The following is a 22,049-nucleotide window of genomic DNA, read 5'->3' as shown; positions in this document are numbered from 1 at the left end:
AACCTTTTAAAAATAATTAAACCTTTAAAATTAATTAACATTTTTAAAATTAATTTAATTAAACTTTGAATATTAATTTAATTAAACCTTAAAATTAATTCAATTAAAACCTTAAATTAATTAAACTTAAATTAAATATTAATTTAAATAAATAAATCTTAACTAAACTAAATTTAAGTTAATCCATAATTTAATTAACTCTAATTCAATTAATCAAATCAATACTATATTATTAAATTAAGTAAATAATTATTAATCAATTTTTCTAAAATTTAATTTGCCCATCAACCAAAAAATAATAAATTTATTTATTAATCCAAATTTAATTAAGTACACTTAATTAAAAGTTAAAAAATTTAGCTTAATTAACTTATTCTTAACTTAATAATACATTATTAACTAATCATTTCATTTAACTTGAAACTTAATTTTAACTTATTTAACTTAATCCAAAAATATTTTTTCAAGAATAATTGATGAATGATTAATTTAAATAATTTTATTTTAATTAATTAAACTTAATGAATAATTTATAATAGATAAATAAAAAATACTTATGTAAATAATGTTGGTGCAGGGAGCACCAGACGATTGAACTTGAGTTTTGATTATGGTAAAGAGTTCAAAAGTTAAGATGTTTTGTGATCTAACAAGTGTTACTAAGCTTGTAGGAAAGTCCTAAGTGTTTTTAGGTAAAATTCCTAGTGGATTCTAGGCAGGTAGAAAATCGTAGGGGGAGGTAACCCTATATCCTAGGGGGTGGTTGTAACGACCCAAAATTCCTCATTATAAGTCCTAATAGTGGTTAAAAATATTTAGAAATACTTTAGAAATATTCTAGAGATTTTTAGAAATTTTTAGAGTATTTTTATGTAATTTTTGGAGGTCGTTTGGTATTTTTACTAAACAAAAGAAGTTTCGACAAAAAAATGTCCAAGCCGAGAATTGAACCCACGACCTTTGACTCGGTCAAAACCCGGCTGACCAGGTGTGCAAACGGACAAATCTGTTTAAAAAAGTTAGAAAAATTTATTTAAGATAGTTAACAGAATATTGGATTATAAAACGGATAAGTTGATGTTGGATTTGTCTGTTTAGAAAAGGTAGCGAATTTATTTAAGATAGTTAACAGAAATATTAAGTTATAAAAAGGGAGAACTTAGGGATTATTTTCCAAAAAACCTAAGGGTGCGTTTGGTTTGCACCGTTTTCATTTTCATTTTCTGGAAAATGCGCGTTTTCTAGAAAACAGAAAACGACTTTTTGTCATTCTCTGTTTTTCTAGAAAACGATAGCCAATTTTTTAGAAAACGCGCGCGGAAAACGCAAACCAAACACCATTTTCCAGAAAACGCGCGTTTTCCAGAAAATGAAAATGGAAAACGCGCGTACCAAACGCCCCCTAAACCTCTCCTCTCCTTTTCTCTCCCGACAGCACAACGTCTCCTGTTTGGGTGAAGGAAAAAAAGGGGGGGATCTAGGGTTCCTCTCCGGTGGTCGCCCAAGGGAGATTTACGGGAGATCTTCACATGGTTGTGATCCTCTCGTCAAGGGGAAACCGTGAGCACGAAGGAGGGGTCGAAGCTTGCAATTCCCGCAAACCCTAGAAGTTTTCTTTCTGGTTGTAAGCCCAAGAACACAAAGGTAAGTCCTTCTCACCTGCAGTAGGAGTAGTTTCGGACCTTTGTTCTTCTTGAATTCGAAGCATGAGGAGCGCTTATAGTGCAGATTTTAATTAAGCTTATAGTGCAGATTTTAATTAAGCTTATAGGTGCAGATTTTAATTAAGCCTATAGTGCAGATTTTAATTAAGTTTATAGGTGCAGATTTTTACTTAAGCTTATAGTGCAGATTTTAATTAAGCCTATAGTGCAGATTTTAATTAAGCACATATGCAGATTTTTATGTAAGCTTATAGTGCAGATTTTAATTAAGCCTATAGTGCAGATTTTAATTAAACTCATAGTGCAGATTTTTATTTAGGCTTATAGTGAAGATTTTAATTAAGCCTATAGTGTAGATTTTAATTAAGCTTATAGTGCAGATTTTTAATTAAGCTTATAGTGCAGATTTTAATTAAGCCTATAGTGCAGATTTTAATTAAGCTTATAAGTGCAGATTTTTATGTAAGCTTATAATGCAGATTTTAATTAAGCTTGTAGTGCAGATTTCTTAGAGCTTAAAATGTATATTTCTTTAGAGCAGATTTCTTTAGAGCTTGTAGTGCAGATTTCTTAAGAGTTTATGGTGCATATTTCTTTAAAGTTTATAGTGCAGATTTTTGGTGGAACTTGTAGTGCAAATTTTTGGTGAAATTTATAGTGCAGATTTTTTGTGGAACTTGTAGTGCAGATTTTTGGTGGAACTTATAGTGCAGTTTTAAAGAAAAAGATTATAGTGCAGTTTGGTTAAGTATTATAGTGCAGAATTTATGTTTGCATAGTATGCAGAAATAGTGTAGCATAGAATGCAGAATCTTGATTAGAATAATATGCAGAATTTTGATTAGCATAGTATGCAGATTTTTGTTTATGCATTTCAAAGTTAGAATTTGTTTAAACATTTCAGTTTTTAAAGAAGTCTTCTTTTATTAGAGGTATTAACAAGTATAAGAAAGATAAAGAAAAGAAAGAAAAAGACCAAGGCCTTAAGTAGATTCCAAAGTCAAGACTTTAGGGATTTTAGTACACAAGGTGCTCGTTAAAATGCCAAGGCATTTAAAGAAGAAGTAATTAAGATAATAAGATATTTTACTTTGAAGAGGCTAGTACCCGACTTCCGAGGTTGTCGTTAAACAAATTCAGGTGTCCAATTCCGAGGTCTTGGCCCTGGTAGACCGAGGTATGTTCTTTTAGGATTGGTGGCTCGCTACCCCAACCTATTAGGGAACGCGCATAAGATGGTACTAAGCCTGAGCCCAAGAAGAAAGTTGATTATTATTTTGAAGTATTATAAGTATAAGCTTTTGAACAAGTAAAATAAGTTTCACATAAATATAAAAGTATTAAAGTATAAGTTTTAAACAAGTGAAATAAAAGAATACGTTTTTAAGCAAGTGAAAAAGATTTCAGAAAGTGTTTAGAATTCAGCAAGTTTGAGTTTCCCTTCTGCTAGCATGTTATTCTTGTCACGCCCCCAGAGGAGTCCTTACCGAAAAATTTCGGCAGCATCTCCCCTATACGGGTGACAATCTGAGGCATACATACATACAATATACATCAGTCACATACGACTGGAAAATATCTACACAACCACGCAGTTATATAACCAACCCACTCGGCTGGTACAGAAATAAACACAACCATGCAGTTATATAAATATATGAATCAGCCCACACGGCTGTACTAAATCAACACAGCGGAAATCACAAACAACGATCACAAACATAAAGTAACTAACTGCGAGCCGGCTCGGCTTGACACAATAATATCAAACCAAATACAAGAGAACTCAAATATATAAACAAGTACAAAACCCAAAATATAAATAGCGTAAGAAATACCAAAATCGTAAGGTCGTCCTCGAATGTGACGTGGGACTGGCGGACAGGCTCTCCAGGCGACTCCATCAATCCTTTACCTGCTACCTGGCGAAATTACCAATATACGGGGTGGTGAGTATAAAGACTCAGCGGGTAATAGACAGATAGTGCATGAGTATAGTAAATCAAACTAGAGATGCAAAGGTATACAGTCTCGTATGGAAATAGCAGATACTACAGTGATATCATAATAAGTGTCCATACCTGAAACCATATCTTAGGCTAGTAGTAAAAGGTAAAGTGTAGCAAAGTCCTGCTACAGTACTGCTCATAACTACATGGTATCGTGTGAGGTATATACATGTCAACAGTAAGTAAGTCAGTGTCTAAACACATATCACAGGTATAAATCTCAACCTATGTAAGCATAACAGCATAAATAAACAACAACAGCATAAGCTAATAACAGCAGCATAGATAAGCAACAACAGCATAAGTAAACAACCAGCAGATATAATAACAACAGCGTATGTACGGATGGTCACCCCGCCCACCTCTCTACACCATGACCCCTGTATAGTCGAGAGGCCGGATCGATGACAACTGTACCATCCAAAGGCCGCCACTACTCTCGAGTGACCGGATGGACAGGTGCATAGTAGCTGAATAGCTACGTCTGCGACGGGGGTCCCTGCTGCCCGCGACTCCAGCAATCACTACCCATGAGTGTGCGAGTGGGGACACGACAGGGCATGCGACACGCTCCAAGCTACCACTACCCATGAGTGGCCGAGCGTGCGGCCCAGACTAACGACCGCCTCAACCACAAGGGAGACAGGATCGTCGACAATGCATGCAATGACATGATGCAAACAATGCAACAGTCATCATATATATATAAACAGAAACAGGTATGCTACATGAAGCTAGCATGCTCAGTAAGGTGTGTAAATAAACAGCAACCAAAGCATGTAAACATGGTATCAGGTGTCTATATATCCAATACCTAATATCTAATGTCTGGCATCTGGTATCTGGTATCTGATACCTAGTAATATAGTATCTGCTAAATATCATCGATAGCAATGAGAGACTGTATAGATACAGAAATGAGTAGCTCAAAGATTGAGTGGAAGTATCAAACGCAGGAAAAATAAGAGTGGAGTCAAGATAGATACAGCAACTATCTGAACATAAAGCTCATGCACTAGGATCAAAATACTAAAGAGATAAAGTAAGAAGTATCCGCCTTTATCTGTCGATTGTGATAAACTAATCCCATGTCGAGATGCACATCTCGAATCCAAGTCCTGCGATCACATAATATATTTAGTTAATTACATAGAAAGTAATTAACTAACCAACCCCTCCGCTGAATTAGAGTAACTCTAATCAAGCATGGTTATAGATTAATCCCCAATTAACCTTAACTATACTACAACCTAATTAGATTAGGTTTACCATGAATTATCTCTATTGCTTCCCAAATCAATAGATTTATAAATTCCCAATCGTTCCAAGGTTATCAACAAGATGTAAACTTATCAACTAATTAATCTATTCAGATTTGGTTTGTTACCTAAATCAAACATCGAACTACCTGCACGTGGCATCTCATTATGATCAGTTGAAACACTCATCAAGACTAGGTGCTGGTGAAGCTACTGTGGCCCGAGCAAAGCTGTAGAAATCCATGGCCAAAGCTACAATGATCAACCATCCTATTTTGTACATACCTCCCAATCAGAAATCAACAATCTAGATCTCTACAACCCAAAATCAAAATACTAAACATGTCTTACCTTCAATCCAAATATGCAGAGGTTACTGCGATGAAGAGGAAACTCTCCATGTAAGCCCATCACCATTCAATGATGATCCTGGTCATTGTTGTGAAGGAATAGAGATTCCCTCCTGATAGATGCCCTCCTCCCCTAATCATGGCTAGTGATAGCAATGAGATGACATACCGGTAGCAGTGTCTAGCTCCCAAGAATAGCTAATAGTGGAGAGCCAAGCTACAAGCACAAGGAGTATCTTCTCCGATCGAGACTATCATTGGCACAAGCATAACTGACCCCTCCAATGATCCCCATCGGAGAGATTCGGATGGTGTGTGTGATGATGAAGAAGGGCGACATTCCCTTGGATCGGAACAAATGAATGGGGATGAGTTCGGATTAGGGCAGAGGGCGGCGGCCACTCGAGGCAACGATCAGAGGCGATGATAGGAGTCGAGATGAAGGGGCAGCCGGGGAAAATGATGGGCGTCGAAGCTCTTGCTCGTTGTGTTAAGGCTGCACCGACGGTGAAGAGGAGGAGATGATTGGGACGGCACAGTGTCGCTGGTGACAGATCCGGAAGAGAGGATTTCACCGGCACTGAGATGGGTTGTTGTGATGAGTACAAGGGGCTCGGCGGCTATAGTTTGTCGTGACCAGTAGTGACGCGACATCTCTAATGCTGGCGTGAGGTGAGGCCGGCGGCGTCCGAGAGTGCTCGTGTGAGGACAAGGGAAGAAGGTAGGCGGCAACAATAAGGTTTGCGGAAATCAGGAGAAGATGGATACCATCGGCGCTGGATTGGGAGAGGAAGGAGGAAGGGAAATGGAGTGGTCGGCGTGAGATTAGGGCACGGTGAGGATGGGTGAGGTTTTTAAACTTAGGTTCAATAAATTAAACCCTAAGTTGGTTTTCTTAATCAACTCCCACTTAAATGATGTTCCAAACAGGCTTCCAATTAGCCCCACCGGTTCATCCCCTCAACACGTGTCATACGAACTCCGTTTAAGTCTCAGAAAATTTCTAAAAATTTCTGAAAAATCCCATAAGATTATCTGTCAAATAATCTTATTATTTAATTATTATTTGGGTGCTGTATTTTACAATTCTGATTAACTTTACATGTTTAGCATTCCAGTATGCATTATTCTTTTGCTATTAGATGAGCATGTGTAGTAGTTTTCTTAGAGTTTTCAGTTCTTGGATTTCAGTATGTTTACATGCATATTCGAGTTTTGTGAGTTAGATAGTGCTTACTAAGCAATTTTGCTTATAGTTGCATTTCCTCTTATTACAGATAAAGGAAAGGAAAAGTTATAGCAAAGGAAGGCGACAAGAAGGTGCGGATGGATGTGTGATGCCTGGACTATAGAAGCCTTGGGACCTAGCATAAGAATTTATTAAGATTGTCATTTATTAAGAATGTATAAGATGAGTCATTTAGTCTTCCGCTGCTAGTTAATTGTATGTTTTGAGTTCTCTGAGAGTTTTAGGAATTACTATCAACATGTGAACAAGGATAGTTAAGTAAAGGTAGTAGTCTATAGCGCTCCGCCCTCACAATCCAGTAGTGAGGAGGGTGGGGTGTTACAGTGGTAACCCTAAAATGTAGAAAGTCCTAGCTGCGGTTAGGTTGCGAAGTCTTGGTCTAGGGGACTGAGTGAAGTCTTGGCAGGTTGAGGACTTTGGGCAAAATCCTAGAGTCAAGAATTCTAGGTGAAAATCCTGAGAGTCACGGACACTAGATAGAAGACTGGATGGTTCAGGATCGGATGTTCAGTGTGAAGTCCTGATGTCTTAGACGCTGAGCAAAAGTCCAAAAGGTCTAGAGGACTGATATGACAAAAGGTAATTTCTCCTAAGAGGAGTACATGATGATGTATTCCCCGTTGAGGGAACAATAAGTGTCGGTTCGACCTAGGATTTTCAAAAAATCTAAAAGTCAGAACCAGACAGTTTGGAGACTGTCAAGAAGTTCTATTATTCACATTTTATTGTGCTAATTTTGTCTTATAGGGTATCTTTTATATTTTTGGACTAATATGACTTGCAAGGAGTGAAAAACACAAAATAAGTTCGGATGAACAGTGCTCAAGGCTTCTCTGGGGAGGTTAGAGGCGCCTCGAGCACCTTGGCTGAAGACTTATGTGAAGAGGTGGGGAGGCACCTTCTGTGTGCCTGAAGGTGCCTTGGAGCTGGGATGGAAGGCGCCTTCCATGACTTGAAGGCACCTTCAGATGGATAAATAGCACAGGCTGTGGAGCTTATCAATACCGAGAAGATGGGGATAAGTTACAAAGCTGGAGGCACCTTCAATGGGATTAAAGGCGCCTTCAACAACCCATAAAAGGAGTTCACGAGTAGAGCATCAAAAACAACTCATCTTCACAATCCTTCTCCTGCGTGCTACTCCAAAGATGATATGGCGAAGTCGTAACGCTGCTCCGATGACCAAAAGCTCTACTTTCATAATTCCACATTGTCAGTATTGTTGGATCGTGAAGTTTCGATAGAGGGGGGGGGGGGTGAATATTGATTACAAAAATTTTGATAAGAGTAAGCGCAACGGAAAAGAAAATCAATGCTAACACAGAACCAATTTTACTTGGTTCGGAGCTTGTGTCGACTCCTACTCCAAGGCCCGCACATGAGGGTGCTTTCGATGGGCAATTTACTAGTAATTCGATAACTGTTACAAACTAATACAGGAATGCTAATGAAAAATAAAGTAAAGCTATACCGACAGAAGAAGAAATTAAAATAACAGTGTTGTCGGAACTTTGCAGCGTTGCAGGAGCGTAGGAAAGCAGATTCTAAGTTATTGTTGAAGCTCTGCCTCTGCCCCTTCTTTTATATGAAGCTCGGGGCGCCCTGGATCCCTTCCGGGCGCCCTGGTGAGATGTGGCAGGTCCAACCAGTGAGCTCCATGCGGCGACGCCGCGTTTGGATAAATTTTGCCTCCCGGGCGCTCGGATCCCTTCCGGGCGCCTGGACCTCCGGGCACCCGGACCACCTTTTTCCAGGGAGCATCTTTCCTGCAAAACAAGGTTAGTCTGAGGTAAATAGATAAATTATAACCTGTAAAACAGAGTGTTAGTTCAGTTTATAGTTTAGCAAAAAGAGTATGACTTAGATTCCGTCTTTTCGAGACCAGAATCTAGTCACGATCTCGACTTAGATATCCGAAATGGATCTAAGCCGGATCGACACCTAATGTTCCCTTCCCTGGAACGCGTCCTCACAGTCACTCCCTTCCAGTGACTTACCTTTACTCACCTGCCAGACGTCCGGTTAGCCCTTCGACCCGTCTGGACTTCTTGCCAGCTATCCGGTCAGCCCGTCAACCTAGCTGGACTTCTCGCCAAGTGTTCGGTCAGCCCGTCGACCCGCTTGGACTTCTCGCCAGCTATCCGGTCAGCCCGTCGACCTAGCTGGACTTCTCGCCAAGCGTCCGGTCAGCCCGTCGACCCTCTTGGACTTCGTACCAGACATCCGGTCAGCCCGTCGACCTGTCTGGACTTAGTCTGCACACTCGTTCAGAGTGTTAGATAACGACAAACCTAACTTAACCTGATTTTTCATTCATCAAAACCTGAGTTAGATCGTTAGTGCTAACTGCACCAACAAGTATAATTTTAAATTATTGTAATTAAGTTCTGCACTTATAATTCTCTATTTGTAAAGATTTTCTGAAACTATAGTAATTGTCCAACGAAAGTGATCAATGATTACAGACTTTAGAGTTGGAGCCGTCATAGGCTCCAAACCAAGTAAATCCTTGGTGTCCTTGTTCTTTGTCTTGCTTTTTATTTTCGTTGCGTTATTTTGTGTTTTCTGAAAAACCCAAAAATCCATGAGTGCTATTTATCCCCCAGCACATCTCGATCCTACAAATAATATATTTGCTGAACATAAGTGTTAGTAATACTAAATTCCCTAGGCACCTAGGTAGAACTCTTTGTTCCTAACAAGGGTAACTGGGAGGTCTCAAGGTAAGGAGAGAAAGGGTTGAAAAAATTTTCAAATAGTTTATAAGTAATCAAGTATTCTTGAAAATCTTTGGTCTTTGAAAAATCTTATAAATATTTTGAAAATATTCTTTAAAAACCATTTTTAAAATTAATTTTATATAAAATAAGGTTTAAAAAATATATTTTAAAAATATACCTTGAAAATATTTTTAAACTATTAGTTTAGATGTACCCCAAAGATATTTAAGGATCAATTTTAGATGATTACTTTAAAAGTAATATCAGGTTAAGGAAAATGTTCTGTTTTAAAATTAACTTTTCGTCGTTAAAAAAATCCTTGAAATTTTTAAAAAAATTTTGAATATTTTATTTGAAAATCTTTAAAATAACTATGTAATTTTTGAAAATTTGCTTAGAATATTTTGAACAAAAGTTACTTTGAAAATTTTTAAAAAAATACTTAAAAATTTCTTGAATATTACTTGAAAATTATTTTAAAAATTGTTTGCAAAACTACCATGAAATATACTTCAAAATGAATTTGACAATCTTTGAAAATCTTACTTTGCAAAGTTTTGAAAATTGGTTATTTTTAAAAAAAAAATTTTGTCAACTTACTTTCCCTAAGTGTTTCAAATATTACATTAAAAAATTTCTACAAGTGTTTGACATTTTTTTAAACTTTAAACTTTTTGAAAAAATATTTAGAAAATTAATTTGAAAAATTTTAAATTATTTTAAAATGTCTAAATCTGGAAGGTTTTGCTAAAATTACCTTAAAGTGTTTGGAAAGTATTTCACCTTTGTTTGTAAAATACTTGAAAATTTACTTTGAAAACTTACTATAAAAAAATGCTTGAAAAGTTTTTTGGAAAACCTTTAGATAAGTGTTTTAGAAAATTTACTTTGGAAGTTTCTGAAAAAAAAAAAGCTTGAAAATCTCCTTTACAAACCTTTTCAAGAGGTACTTAAAACTTTACTTTGAAAATTTATTTTCTCTCCCTAACATATGTCTCAAAATATTATTCTTAACTAGTTTGCTTAACTTATACTTTTGGTGTGACATATTTATTTTGATAAATCCCAAAGAAGGAGGGTAAGGATTTAAGTAAGAAATTATGAAAAACTAAAAGTCTTAACTATAAAATGATAAAGAGAATAAACAAAAAGTTAAATTATTTAACTTCTCTTAAATCATATTCATATTGTTATTTTGTATATTTTTCTAACTTTAACTAGGTTGTCATCGCATCAAAAAGGGAAAGATTGTTTGTGCAGTTAACACTAATGGTTAAACTCATATTTTTATAAATGAAAAATAGATTAAAGTTAGATATTATGTTTGTCTAATTTATCTACCAAGTGTGCAGGATATGAACTTGATGAGTCTAGAAGACCGAAACACCAGGCTGAAGTCCAGCTAGGTTGATAGCTGGCATAAAATCTAGATTAGTTGAGATCTAGTAGAAGGAAGTCCAGTTGTGTTGACAACTCACTGAAGTCCAGATTGGTTGAGATCTGATAGGAAGTCCAGATGGATCAAGGGACCTGACATCAAGGAAGCCTACGATTAGTAATTGAAGATAAGCAACTGGAGGAGAGACCCAGTGAGGACGCATTCTCGGATGAGGGAATAGTAGGCGTCGGTCTGACTTAGAGTTTCAGCAAAACTCAAAGTTAGGACTAGACAATCGAGAGATTGTCAAACATTACTTTTCTTTACATATTATTGCTTGTTGGCCTAACCTTGTGATGCAGAAAATTAAAGGCTGAAAAAGGGGCTCCAAATGCCCGGAACTTGTTTAGGCGCCCGGAGGTATAAGCACCCGAACGATGCGCTGCAGTGGCACACTTCTAATGGCCAACCCATATCAGCGATTCGGCCATGTCAGCACAATTTAGAAGCCCGAGGATAATTTCAGGTGCCCTAAGAGGTCCTATATAAAGGCCTTCGAGCAACATCTTCAAGATATCAATTACTCCGACTTTTGGTGTAATGTCCTAAACTAATTGTTTTAATTAAAAGTAATTATTTAACTAGTTCGGGTATAGTTAGAATGGAGTTTAATTTAAGTGGCTAGCTTTAATTATGTTTAATCAAATAGGCTATAGTATATCCGAACTTAAATAAATTGCATGACCTAAATATGCATAAAAGTTATATTAAAAAAATGGGGCTCGGTGATGTAAATTATAACCTTTGCACGGCTTGGAGGAGTATAAAATAAATACATAAGGTTATTAGATTTCAAAAATATGAATAAAGATATAAATAATTAAAATCTAACCTAATTAGATTATTTAAGGAAAAATAAATATGTTTTCATGGATGATTTATCAGGAATTAAGTTGATATGAATTTATGGAGTTTACTGAAATTTTTATGAATTTTTAGGGAATTATTTTAGGTTTTAAGGGGTATAATTGGGTATGAGAAAGCTTGTTTAGAAATACCCAATTAGGTTAGGAGTTGATTGAGCTTAATTACCCTAAGATTAGGATTTAATTAACCTATATATATATATATATATATATATATACCTAACTTCACCACCCACTTGACGCGATCTGGTTTTCCCCAAAATCACTGTCTCCTCTTCTCCTCATCTCCGCCGCGTCGCTATCCTCTCCACCTCCGCTACTCCGACGAAGCTTCCACTCTGCGTATCGAGCTCCGGTCACGCACCACAGATCATAGCCAACTTCCGCGGAGGGTGACAAGATCGGATGGGGATAGCGATTAGTGCGGTAGCACTTCGCGAGGGTTCCGGGGGCGACACAAGGAAGGGAACGACAAGGAAAGGCAAGTACATATCTTTATGGCTGTGCGAGATCTGTAAGGTATGGGGTAGGAACGTAGGGATTGCGAAATGTTCATCTATGTGTTTGGATCGACGGTATGGTTTACGATTGGTTTTCCTTTGGTAGAGTTTTGATTCGGCTTGAGGATTCGTTGTTGTTTCCTGCTCAGTTCGCTCTGTTTCTAAGATTTTGCTAGTGAATTTCTGTTAAGATAGATCTCGATTTTCTCCGGAGGGTTCTTCTTGTAACACCCCAAATTTCCTTGTTTTGAGTTATAAAAGTGCTTATAAATATTTAGAAATGCTTTAGAAATATTCTAGAGATTTTTAAAAATTTTTATAGCGGCAAAAAGCTGTCAAGCCGAGGTTTGACCCCGAAACCCTTAATAAGCAAAGTCTTAAAAATGTTTAGGATGACCAGGTGCCCCAGCAGAAGTATGCTGAAAGAAAAGAGAGCAGAATAATTTATGTAGAAATAAATACGTCCCTAGGCATAAATAGAAGAACTTAAGTGAAATAATGGGATTTTCTCGACCTAATCTTTCCTCTTCCTCCCGTGTGCCGACTCCTCCTTGGCCTGGGCGAAAAAAAAACAAAAGAAGCTTAGGGCTTCCTGTGGTGGCCGGCTAGGATGAGCTTCGAGGGAGCTTTTGATATTTTCCGACTCGTCTCGACGAGAGGAACGTGTGGACGTGAGCAAACCGCGAGGATCTCAAGTTTCACCGGAATCCTAGAGGGGTTTCACGTTAGTAAGTTCAAGATAACACTGTAAGTACTGCTCACCTACAGTAAGAGGTGTTTTCCGTTGATTTCTCGTCGTAGAAATATTATATGTGTAGATTTATTTTGTGTTCTATGCATGATCGTGTGTTACCTAGTTGATTTCACTCGTAGATGCATATGGAAGAATACCCAATCAGTATTGTGGGCTTAGGAGAATTATAAGAAAGATAAAGAAAAGAAAAAAAAAAGGCCAAGGTCTTAAGTAGATCCCAAAGTCAAGACTTTAGCGATTCTGGTACACAAGGTGCTTGTTAAAATGCCAAAACTTTTAAAGATGAAGTAATTAAGATATTTTATTTTTAAAGGCCAGTACCCGACTTCCAAGGTTGTCGTAAATAAATCCAGGTGTCCAATTCCAAGGTCTTGGCCCTGGTAGACCAAGGTATACTCTTTTAGGATTGGTGGCTCGCTACCCCAACCTATTAGGGAACGCGCATAAGATGGTACTTATGCCTTAGGGATCCCAAGTGAAGCTATTTATTTTCAAGTATATGCTTTAGCAAAGTTTTCAAGTTTGAAGAATTTCCAAGTTTCAAGTTAAGTTAAGAAAAAGCGAGTTTAAGGAAGATAAATGCTTGTATATGTTTAAGAAAGTTAAATGCTTATATATGCATGTTTCCTTGAGTTAAACCTATTTTAGTTCCGCTATTAGTACGAAAGTATTTATGCATGTTTACATGTACCATCAGTGTAAGTAGCAGTAAAGATTCTGGCATGAAAAGTATTTTAAAAAAACATGATTGCACATCTCAAGATTTTTGTGAGCTAAGTAGTACTTACTAAGTCTTGTTGCTTACTAGTTGCATTTCCTCTTACTGCAGACAAAGGAAAAGGAAAACTAATTTGAAGGAAGGCGACAAGGGGATGCGTGATAGTGTGTGTGATGCTTGGACTATGGAAAACCTTGGGAAATTGCTAAGAACATATTAAGATTTTTCTTTAAATTACTAAGAAAATTTAGGGAGTTACTTTCTATTCATTGTTAAGAAGATTTTATAAATTGTTAATTTTGCATATGTTGGATATTGTTTAGTATTTCTGTTGCTAGTGATGAAATAGATTTGTTTTAGTTAATGTTTGTTAGATATGATGCTTCCATGTCTTTTAAAGAATATGCATAAGATTCTAAAGTATTAAAATGAAGAAATGCTTAATTAGTTTTTGAGATTGATACTTTTAGCACGTGAGGTATGCTAATTGATGCCTTGTATGTGGATTCATTTTAGAGAGAAAAGAAATTCATTTAATTATTGCCAAGTAGAGTAGAGCTTCAGTTAAAGAAGAAGTAAAAGTGTAAGAAAGTAACCCCACTCTTAGAAAGCATTTAGGGTGGGTGTTACAGGTTGGTATCAGAGCGGTTCCCTTTCTCCAGCATCACACACATCAGCATCAGCCTTGTCGCCTTCAAGTAAGAATGTAATTATACTTTCTTTTATGCTTTTCCTTTAGTGCTTGCAGAATAGAGAAATGTTTAGAAATACCTGCTCATATGTGTTTAAAGTCAAGAATCATGCTTAAGTAAGATATATCTAGAAAGTATAGTGATGATTTCAAGTTTTCCCTCTGCATGACTAGATGGCAAGGAGAGGACGTCCCTGTACCACTCGTACTGAGAACCGAGCTCAGGAGAATGAGGAGCCCAGAACAACTGAGACCAATCTTTTTGAAGTTGTTGCTCAACTCCAGAGACAAGTAAAAGACAAGAAGCATACCTTATCCAGTGGCAGAAGATGAAACCGGAAAGCTTCTCGGGCATGACTGAGCCCTGGGATGCCCAGGCTTGGTTCAAGACGCTAGAGAGCACAATGGAGCTTCTTGACTGGCCAGAAGTCGAGAAGGTCAAGTGTGCCTCATTCTGCCTTTCTGGAGATGCTCGTATGTGGTGGGAGATAATTAAGAGCAAGAGAGCAGCCAACCAGATGAGCTAGGCTGACTTTGAGACAGAGTTCTACGAAGAATTCTTCCATCTTCAGGTCACCAATAAACACTATGAAGAATTTATAGAATTCAAACAAGGTGACCTGCCAGTGGAAGAAGCAGTCAAAAGGTTCAATAGGCTAGCTCGTCTCTGCCCAGAGCTAGTAAGTACAGAGAGGGAGCGAGTTAGACTGATGCTCCGAATGCTGAGACCAGAGATAGCACTTAATGTGAGTAGTGGGACTCACCGGCCGCAGACTGGTGAAGAGCTGGTCAGTAGTGCATTAATCACTGAGCACTATCTGAACAGCATCAAGGTACAACAAATGCAACTCAAACCAGTTAAGATAGAAGACAAGACAGTAGGGGGTCAGAAACCTCAGTCAAATAATCAGAACTGGAAGGACAAGAGTAATAAGCAGAAACAGTGGCCAGGCAGTCAGAAGAGAGGTTCAGAGAGTAAGCAAGTCAAGTACCCTCCCTGTCCTAAATGTGGGAGAACACACCCAGGGATGTGTCTTTTGGGTGTCACAGGATGCTATACTTGTGGGCAAGAAAGACATAGGTCCAAGGACTGCCCTAACAAGTACAAAGCATCCCAGCAACAGACGGTGCAGTACGGGGGCAAGCCTCAGCTACACTACATGTCTGCAACTCTGGATGGACCCCAACTCAGTCAAGGAGGTTGGAAGCCCCACCAGTTTCAGTCAGTGCTAGAGTATTCTCCCTCACTAAGGAGGAAGCTGCTAGTGCCTCCATGGTCGTAATAGGTCAAGTAGTTATTTTTCAGCATTTAGCTACTGCACTATTTGATACTGGGGTGACCCATTCTTTTATATCAGTACCCTTTGCCAAAGAATTCCAGGTGTCTACAGAGAGCATGAACTCCAAACCGAGAGCTATATGTTGACCTAGTAGTGCTTGCTATACAAGACTATGATGTCATCCTGGGTATGAATTTTCTAAGCAAGTATAATACTGTCGTAGAGTGCCGTAAGAGAAAGGTAACATTCAGTCCAGAGGGTGAAGTCCCATTCGAGTTCATTGGAGCACCCAAGATGAGGACCAAGAAGTTCCTATCTTCTTTAATAGCTCACCAGATGTTAGCTAAAGGGTGTGATGGGTTCCTTGCATACATAGTGAATGCAGAAGAACAGAAAGAACTCAAGAAGGAGGAGGTTCGGGTGGTCTATGAATATCCCGAAGTATTTCCAGAAGATCTACCTGGGCTACCTCCCCCACGAGAAGTTGAATTCGAAATTGAATTGGTACCTGGTACGACCCAATTTCCAAGGCGCCTTACAGAATGACCCCGATAGAGCTAAAGGAATTACAGGAACAACTCTAGGAGCTTCTAGACAAAGGCTTCATCCACCCTAGTCATTCACCCTGGGGAGCTCCAGTGTTGTTCGTTAAGAAGAAGGATGGATCTATGCAGATGTGCATAGATTATAGAATGCTAAACAAAGTAACAGTTAATAATAAGTACCCTCTTCCCAGAATGGATGATCTCTTTGACCAGCTGAGAGGGGCCATCGTTTTCTAGAAGATAGATTTGCGCTCTGGATACCATCAGTTGAAAGTGAAAGAAAGTGATATACCTAGAACAGCTTTCAGAACCAGATACGGTCACTACAAATTCGTAGTCACGCCTTTGGTGTGACTAATGCTCCTACGGTCTTCATGGAACTAATGAACAGAGTGTTCAGAGAAGATCTCGATAAATTTGTCATCGTATTTATTGACGACATTCTGATTTATTCAAGAACCCCAGAGGAGCATGACACGCACTTGAGAATAATCTGTTGGTGTGGAAAGCATCCGACGATCGAACCCAAGTTTTGATAATGGCAAAGGGTTCAAAGTTAAGTCTTGTTGTTATCTAACATGTTGAATGAGTGTTTCAGGAAAGTCCTAACTGCGGTTAGGCAGGTGAAAACCCTAGGGGGTGGTAACCCTAGGTCCTAGGGGCGGTAACCCTAGGTGGAGAAAAGTCCTAGCTGCGGTTGAAAACCTCTAGGGGGCGGTAACCCTAGGTCGTGGGGGTGGTAACCCTAGGCGGAAAGTCTTGGCGGTCGATGGCTTTAGGCAAAGTCCTAGGGGTGGTAACCCTAGGTGGAAAGTCCTGGTGTCATGAACCAGGTGAAAGGCTGGACTAGCCAAGGCGGATGTCAGATAGAAAGTCGGAGCGTCGAGTCTTGGCGAAAGTCGGTCGATCTGGAGGATCACATTGGCAGCAGGTAAATCTCCTGAGTGGAGTAGGTGAGGACGCGTTCCCCGTAGAGGGAACAGTAGGCGTCGGGTCGACCTAGGATTTCCGGTCGGAAATTCGAAGTCAGACCCGGATAGTCCGGAGACTGTCATAATATTCTTTATCATATTCATACTGTTGTTTTATGCTAACTTTGTGTTGCAGGATATTGTTTGGGACTAACATTTCTTGCAGGTACAAAATAATGAAGTTTTCCTCGGATGAACAGTGTCCGAGGCGCCTCCATGAAGCTTGGAGGCGCCTCGGGTGCAAAAGCTGACCTGGTGTAAGATATCGCAAAATAAATAATAAATATTACTGGACGAAAAATCTTATTGGATTTCTTAGGAATTTTTAGAAATTTTCTGGGATTTAAACGGAGTCCGTATGACCCGTTTTGATGGGATGAATTCGGGGTACCGCGAAGCCTATTTGGGATACCCATTTAAATGGGAGTTGATTAAGGATTTAACTTAAGGTTAATTAACTTAAACCTAAGTTTTATTTTCTTTAAATTTTTCTCCCGATTCACTTCCTTCCCCGATCCCTTCTTCCCTGACTCCCCTCCCTCGCGATCCGATTTCATCGCCAGTCGTCGGGAAGCGACGCCGATCGCCGGCACAAGGCAGCCCTTGATCGTTGAGGAGGAAAGCTACCGCCCCGACCTCTCCCCTTTCTCTCTCCCTCGCCGCGAGTCTCTTTTCTCCCGAGCCCCGAGCCCCTTTCTCTCGATTTCTCCTCGTCGATCGTCGACCCACGAGACGTCGGAGCCAAGCTCGCAAGGTCTCCGATCACCTCTCCTCACCGGATCTTGAAGGTACTAAAGATGTCCAAGCCATCTCTGGAGGTGTGATCGCTTCCTCGGTTGGTCCTTTTCCCCGTCCAGGAGATCCGATTAGGGTTCAATGAGGGGCATAGATCCGCGTCGTCTCAAGCCAATTGAACTTCTCATTCATCCTCTTCAATTCGTTTGCTGGAGAGTGATCGGTTGCTCTTCATCAACCGGATTGGAGTAGGCGATGGCACCTGGAAAGGACCAAATCTAGGTAAGCTTCATCCGAAATTGGGTGATTTCAAAGACCTTACCTCTTTGTGATGTTCTTCTTGATCTGGACTCTAATAGATTCAAGGGTTTTGCTGTTTTGTGAGGTTGTTCTTGTTCTGGATTGGAGGAAGGCATCGGATCAAGGTATTGGTAGATTTCTCTCCTGCCGATCACTGCTTCTCCACTTCTTGAAGCTGTGGAGGTCACGGGTGAGGAGGCAAGGGACTATTGAGGTGAGTTTTGTATTATGAATTAGGGTTTAAGCAAATCATTTGCTGTATGGTTGGATTATGGATTTATTCTAGGGAGGATAGGTGTGTGTGTGTGCTTGTAGCTTATGGACAGGGGTCATGGGGTTGTGAGCTACTGGATTAGCTGCTTCATCTTAAGGTAAGTGTTTTTCTAGTGATGTACTACTAGTTTTCTTATTAGAGTGCTACTCTATTGGGTTTTCTAAGGGATTGTAGAATTGATTCTTGATGTTAGTAGATGACATGTAGATTAAACGATGGTGTTAAATGAATTAATTGATTTGAATTTGGGATTTGGTTGTGATAAGTTGATTTGTGATGGTTATTTGGTGAATGATTTATGTAAATGGATACATGATCATTATTTGTATGTGTTGGATTGATTGAGGTTTATATTGGGTTGAAATTTGTGGATATGATGATTGGTTGATGTGGATTATTATGTGATCATTCTTGAGATCATTGGATTGCTTTTTGGTTGGATTGTCTGATGTGGTGGTTTGGTTAGTTGTAGATGATGATGTTAGGTTGTTGTGGATTTAGGATGAGTTTGGATTAGTGAGTTTTGGATTGATTAATAGATTGTGGATTATGTTTGGATCTAGAAGGAGTTGAATTAAGGAATTAGGTAAGTTACTTCGATTAGGGCTTTCCCTAATTAGATTGGGGAGTTTATTTAGCTATTTGCTACCTATGTAATTAGCTCAATATATATTATGTGATCGCAGGACTTGGATTCGGGACGAGTGTCTCGACGTGGGATTATTTGGCACGATCGACAGATCAAGGCGGGTATTTCTTCCTTTGCCTCTATGTAGTTTTTCTTGTACTTAGTGCATGGTTATTATTGGATGAATTAGGCTGCTTTATCTTCTATCCTGATCGGTTGCTGTTTTTCCTGCATGATACTTATGCTTGACCTTTGTGAACGATCTATTTAATTCATATACAGTCTCCACTCTTGATATATACTCTGTTGTGATTACACGTGTAGAGTATGTCTTGTAGGGATTGTCGGGCGGTTAGTATTACCATGCTGATTGGGTACATAATGTGGATTGTATATAGCTTGGTATGTGTTTTGGGAGTCATCAGGTTGACCCTACATTTGCATGTTGTATGTATACACGTGTTTGGTTATGTACTTTTGGAGGAGTTATGTTGATTGTATGTTTGTGTTTTATACACGTGTCTGAGGTGTTTATTATTGGAGGATACATGTTGATTGTATTTAGATCTATGCGTATGTGTCCAGGGGGATTATTGGAGATTCTTAGTTGATTATACATGTGTAGTTGTGTACATGTGTTGGGTGGGATGTGTGGATTTATCATGATGATTATACTCATGTTGGAGGTATTTGTGAGGTTGGGGTTATTGCATGGATGATGATTATATATATATATCATGTTCATCATTCATTCATCTGATGACGAGAGAGTTATTGGTTTGGTTTAGCGCCGCACACTCGGCCACTCGTGGGTAGTGGTAGTTGGGCGTTTCTTCTAGTCTGTCGTGCCACCCGGTCGCGAGGTTTAGTGAGATCCGGCGTTGTGGCGGTCGGGGACCACGATCTTTATGTAGTTACTAGCGGACTGTCCGCCTCGACCTTATATAGTGGGGCTGGAGGGTAATCTGATCGTCGCGGACCCAACCTCTCGGCCGTACGAGTCGTGGTGTCAGAGAGGTGGCGGGGTGACCGTGGGCGTCATCTGTGATTATTATTCTTCGTTTGATCGCGGTGCATCTGCGTTGCATCGTACTAGTAGATACTAGTTACGTATGATTGTCGTTGTTACTTGATTGAGATATGGTTGTTGCGTTTGGTTGCCATCTGCATCGTATCGTTTATTTACATGTATATGCGATCGTACTTATATTAGCGGTGTCGCGGGTATATCATTGCGGATCCGATGAGTTCTTGATCTTTGTACCTTGCGTCGATTCAGTTAGGTATGTATGTGTCGTTATGTTGGTTGTGGTTTATACGGTTTATATATCGAGGTTATTATATGAGTTATGTTTGAGTGCGTTGATTATGATAGTATGATCGTATTCTTTATTCCCTCTTGAGGCTGTATACTTGTGATCTCCGTGTTTTATGTATAGACCGTGCATCTTATTTCCATTGAGTTACCTATACTCACCACCGTATATATATTTATGTTTCAAGTAGATGGTTGGAGTGTCGCTCGGGGTATCCTGTCTGCCGGATCTACGTCGCGTCAGAAGATCGTGATTGTTTTCTTTTGTATATTCTTTTCTTATTTTGGCGTTGTATTTGTGTATAGCCGTGTGGCTATCTTATAGTTTTAGTGTTGTATTTTATAAGGACTAACCTGTATTGGGCTAAATACGTTTATTTAATTGGTTTTACAAGAGGTTGTGATTATATATCAATTGAGTTTGTTTCAATTTTTAATCTTAACGTGGTTGTGTATATAAATATTCGGTAGCGTGATTCATTCATAACATGTATATGTATAGGTGATAAAATCCTTACATTGATAGTTCAGAGTATCAAACCGTTGGGCATGAAATTTAGGATTTACAAGAACTATTTGTTACAGTTTTTGATATACATACGATGTTTGGTAGTTAAGTCTGATGCTGTAATTCATCATTGATTTATGGTTTTTCTTGATGTGACTTTTCGGGTTTTGGGACCGGCGAGCAGGACATCTCGAGCCATGGGAGGTATGTTTGCGTATTGTTATCATACATTTACATTGGTGTATGTATTGTTGCTCATATAGTTATGACATGTGTTTGTACTTTTGTTAGTACTTGCCTATTTGTTTGTACCATACATTTCATGTGTAGGGTCAATCACTGATCATGGTTGACCTACTGGAGATCAAGGATTTACAGTCTCAGGGGATTTCCTCATATCATACTACTAGTTGGTTGAGAGTTAGAGTCTCATACTAGTCTTGGTTACTATTAGCTAGATGGTGGATGATATCTGTATACCCATGTTGACTCAGTTAGTAGAGTACCGGTTTACTCCTGTTGATGATTGATTTACTTGGTTGACTTGTGTAGTTATGGTTTGACTGATTTACCCTTGTTGACTTGGGTAGTGGTGTATCGATTTACCTTAGTTAGTTTCATCAGTGGATGATTAATTTACTCTTATTGGATCGGTTAGGAGATGATCGATTTATTTTGTTGGTCCGACCAGTAGGGGACTGCCTTACTTTGTTTTTAGAGATTCCTATCTGTGGGATGTTTCATACTCGGTTAGATATTTTGACTTGTACCGGGGTAGAAAGGACTGAATTGGCCGTATACCAATATCGGCTTAGTCAGTCTGTAGAGGATTGTCGTATCCGATTCCATGGGGACTTTGACTATGGACTGTCTGTACCTGGTAGGATGACTTAGAAGATACATTCAGATAGGATACCGCACGATGTGGAAAAGTGTAAAGCTACCTGCTTAACACTTATGAGATACATCCATTACTAGGGTGTAGGAGTTGAGGAGTACCTTTGGATATATGATTTGTACTGGCGTGAGAGAGTTGAAGTTAGCTGCTTAACCTTTATGTGACCTGGTACCACGTGAAGGAAGAAGTAGAGAATGCTTGTTAGAGATCAGGTCATCACTTAGTGATTTATTTGAGGTGGTTTGGAGAGATAGTAGTTCTTTACCTCTTTCGGTAGCATGGTGGTTTATAAGGCGATGACTAGTAGACTACCTATCGTTGTTCCATGGGAGATCGACTCGTGGGACTGTGGATATGATTAGATATCCATGACGTAC

At 39.0% G+C, this 22,049-nt stretch overlaps 1 long non-coding RNA gene across 3 annotated transcripts; it reads left to right on the top strand.

Moving 5' to 3' along the window:
- Positions 1–17,403: 17,403 nt before the first annotated feature.
- LOC121987874 lies at positions 17,404–19,067 on the top strand. Of its 3 annotated transcripts, XR_006113752.1 has the most exons (4): positions 17,406–18,031; positions 18,135–18,263; positions 18,345–18,420; positions 19,010–19,067. It is a non-coding gene; the product is annotated as an uncharacterized LOC121987874 (long non-coding RNA). The 3 variants fall into 3 exon arrangements; XR_006113751.1 differs by having other exon boundaries at positions 17,404–18,031; positions 18,135–18,420; positions 19,010–19,028; XR_006113750.1 differs by lacking the exon at positions 18,345–18,420 and having other exon boundaries at positions 17,408–18,031; positions 19,010–19,054.
- The last annotated feature ends 2,982 nt before the right edge of the window (positions 19,068–22,049 follow it).

The sequence above is a fragment of the Zingiber officinale genome, chromosome 5B (genome assembly GCF_018446385.1).
Source record: "Zingiber officinale cultivar Zhangliang chromosome 5B, Zo_v1.1, whole genome shotgun sequence".
Lineage (NCBI taxonomy): Eukaryota > Viridiplantae > Streptophyta > Magnoliopsida > Zingiberales > Zingiberaceae > Zingiber > Zingiber officinale.
The sequence above is the reverse complement of the archived record's forward strand: the minus strand, read 5'-3'. Positions and strand labels throughout refer to the sequence as shown.